This window comes from Pelodiscus sinensis, chromosome 4, assembly GCF_049634645.1.
Source record: "Pelodiscus sinensis isolate JC-2024 chromosome 4, ASM4963464v1, whole genome shotgun sequence".
NCBI lineage: Eukaryota > Metazoa > Chordata > Testudines > Trionychidae > Pelodiscus > Pelodiscus sinensis.
In genome coordinates, this window is record NC_134714.1 from 935,543 (window position 1) to 939,475 (window position 3,933).

Below are 3,933 nucleotides of genomic sequence, written 5' to 3' on the forward strand. Positions count from 1 at the left end.
CGCCTGTTGCAATACTGCCGCAAGTGGGTGTCTGGAGTTGGAGCCCAGGCCACAGAGGAGCTGCTCAAGCTGTTCATGATGGAGCAGCTCTGTGAATGCGTGCCCACCCAAACTGAGGCTGTGGCTCAAGGACCGGAGACCAGAGAACCCCCAGGAGGCTGGGAGACTGGCGGATGAGTTCACGGAGAGCCGGTCCGGATGTGAACGGGAGTCCCAGAGAGAAAGGGAACCGTGCAGAGACCGGATCTCGGCTGACCGACGGAGGGAGTCAACTACGGGGCGAGACCAAGGAACAGGTCGTCTGCGCCCCAGAGAACCAGCCAGGGCCTGGACAGAGACAGCCCAAAGCCTAACTTGCCATTGCTGTGGGCAAAAAGGCCACACGAGGGCTCAGTGCACCAGGTCCCAGGACCGGGGACTTTCCAGGGTTAACTGGCTGGGGCGGGAGGAAGGGCAGGCTGCCCCAGAGGCAGGGGCTGGCAGGCAAACCTCAGCTCAGAGAGAGGGGAAGGATGCTCAGTGCACCTCCCCTGGGAGGTCTGATTCTCAGGAGGCGGATTTCTCCGTGTACCGGGTGGGGGCAGGACGGCCCCTGCGGAGCGAGTGCCTCATACCCCTGGAGGTGGATGGTAGGAAGGTGACGGGTTTCTGGGACACGGGGGCGGAGGTGACTCTGGCCCGATCCGACATAGTGGCCCCAGAGCGGATCCTACCCCACACCCAGCTGACCCTGAAGGGCATAGATGGGTCCCCGTTTAAGGTGCCTGTAGCCCGGGTGCATCTGAAATGGGGGGCCAAGGAAGGCCTCAAGGAAGTGGACGTGCACCCGCACTTGCCCACCGAGGTGCTGATGGGGAATGACCTAGAGGAGTGGCCCCATGAATCCCAGCGGGCTCTAGTCACCACCCGGAGCCAGAGCCAGCGGGAGGCTGACAACGTGGGTCCAGGGAAGGACTCCTGGCAGCGGCCTCAGGGTCCCATCCCAGAGGACACGGGGACCAGCCAGGCTGGGACTCCGGACCTACGCAGAGTTGGGGGACAGGTCCCGATCCCTGCCTCAGCGGCTGAATTCCAGGCTGAGGTGCAGGCAGACCCCTCCTTGCAGAGCCTGAGGGACCAGGCTGGCCTCCGTGCAGCTCAGCCCCGGGGGAGAGGTGGCCAGGAGAGATTCCGGTGGGAGCGGGGATTCCTGTTCCGGGAATGGCTTCCCCCAGGAAGGTGAGGGCATGGGGGGTCCAGCGGCAGCTGGTCATCCCCCGAAAGTATCGCCTCAAGCTGCTGTATTTGGCCCACGATGTCCCCATTGGGGACCACCGGGGGATCCGGAGCACCCGGCTGAGGCTGCTCCAGCACTTCTATTGGCCGGGAATCTTTACAGCCGTGCAGCGGTACTGCCGGTCCTGTGACTCCTGCCAGAGGGGCGGGAAGGCCCAAGACAGTAGGAAAGCGGCTTGGGGGTCTCTACCCCAGATAGACCCTCTGGGCTTGCTGAGAGAGTTATGGGAGGGGAAGACCTCCCTGGATGGAGCATCGGGGGTGGAAGCCGCCCTGGCTGTCCAGAGAAGGCTCGCTGGGCTCATGGCCCCGGCCCGAGAGACCCCGGCCAGAGATCAAGGCCAGCGGAAGGGTGGGTGTGACCCCCAAGGACAGGCCTGTGCCAGTCGCCCTGCAGCGGGGCAGCAAGTGGACAGAGGGAAGCCAGCTCATGTGGGGCCTCACCAGGCCCAAGTCAAGGGGAGCACCCATGTCCCCAGGGCGGGTTCCCAGGCAGAGGACCCGAACTTCCCTAGGTCACGAGCGGAGTGACCCTGCTCAGTTCGCTCTCGGAGGGGGGAGAACTGTGACGTAGTGGGGGTACCTGGCTGGTTTCTATGCTGCTGGCTCTGGGGTAACCCCCACTGGCTGCCGTGGGTACCACGACCCAGCAAAACAGGATGAGTCACTATGCAAACCAGTATGGCCAGACACCCCCCATGGAGAGGAACAAAGGAAGGTGGAATGCTGCCCTGGCTGGGGGGCAGGGCTGGAAGTTAGTTAGTTGGTTGCTGGCTGTCGGAGAGCATGGAGGAGAGCCTAGGGGAAGGGGCTGGAGTTTAGGGGCCCAGTCTCCCCCATCTCAAGGGGGCCTGAGGCATCCTAGCCCAGCTCTATGACCAGATTACATCTGTGCTGTGCTGTATCCTGGAGAGGCAATAAACTTCCTCTATTCCACCGGCTGGTGCAGTCTGTTTGTGCCATTTCGGGATGCAGGAGACGGGGGACCCCCAACGCGCTGTCACAGTATGCAGATTGTGGAGCGCATTTGCATTCCTTTTCCTGGTGGATCACTGTGATCTAGACATCGCCCCAGAGAGCACAGGTAGCTTACATCTGCTCAGGACCTTTCACTTAGCAGGAAGGTGGTACGGCTGGGCATCCCCATGGTCTAGGGGCTTCCACAGTCGCTCTCAAACTCAGCAGGCCCATCGTTCCTTAGGAAAACCCGAAACAACCCGCTGAGACCAGGCCCAATAGCCGGGTAGGGCAGCAGCAACAACGACGATAGACAACCTCAAGGGCCAGGGTAACCAACTGATGCGTATGATCATATGCTGAGATCAATGACGTAGGGACCTGGCGGACAAAGACACTTCACTAATAGTGAGGGGAGGAAACACAAGTAAGGCGAAAAAGAAAGATCCCCTGCATCAGACAGCCGGTCAGCGTAGTGTGATAAAGGGGCCCCCGCCGAGGGGCTGTCGTCCTTGGGAGGGGCCAGAAGGAGGCCCCGGTGGTGATGAGCCGGTGCCGGTGCCGAGGAAGATGGTGGCTGGCAGCTCGGGCGGTTCTAGCGGGAAAGGCACGTGCCCTATTTCTCTCATGGAGTCAGGGTCTCTGCGGCTGTGCTAAATGGGTCAATAACTCTATTTGCAAATGCAGAAGCGTTCCCACCATGTGCGTGTTGCGTCTGTGCACAGCAGGGTTCCCTGCCACAGACTAATGGAGCACTGGGCCCGATCCTGTGAGACAGAGCCTGCCACCCTAAAGGTGGTCACTGAAATTCACAAGCAGTCTTAGACCAGGCAGCAGGGACCCGCCTAGGAGCAGGATAAACACGGGTGAGCAGCTGGTGGCCGTGGGGAGTCCCAGCTGCATAGAGAAGTGCCTGGGGCTTGGTGTGGACACAGAGGTTGCTGTTCCACTTGCTGGTGTGGGCAGAGGTCCCAGGAAGCTCCCAGCTTTTCTTGTGGCTGCTTGCTCTGAGCGAAAGACGCTCTCTCCTCTCTCTGCAGCCCCGTGAGCCGATGGCTTATGCGACACGCCTGTGTGTGGGGAAGGGTCAGCCTGGATCGAGGCAGGAATCTGTGAGGGTGGGGGATTGGGGAGCAATTTCCTTTTTCCTTTCTGCATTTCCCACTCTCCTGATTAGCAAGCCGCCTGTCTGAATCCACCTTGGCAGGAGCAAGAGGCCCCAGCCCCAAAAAGGCACAGCTACGCTCTGTGCACGGACCCCCTGGCTGGCCTCTGTGCCCAGGGCCCTGACCACGTAGAATCCCAGAATCCCAGGGCTGGAAGAGACCTCAGGAGTCAGTGAGTCCAGCCCCCTGCCCAAAGCAGGACCAACCCAACTCCATCATCCCAGCCAGGGCTTTGTCAAACCAGGACTTAAAAACCTCCAGGGCTGGAGAGTCCACCCCCTCCCTAGGGAACCCAGCCCAGAGCTTCCCCTCCCTCCTAGGGAAAGAGTTTTTCCTAATCTCCAACCTAGACCTCCCCCACTGCAACTTGAGCCCATTGCTCCTTGTTCTGTCGTCCATCAGTACTGAGAACAGCCTCTCTCTGTCCTCTTTGGAACCTCCCTTTGGTTGCCCCCCGCTGGACCCTCGCCAATGCGTCCACATCCTTTCCATAGGGGGGGCCCATACTGGACAAATACTCCTGATTTTAAGAGGA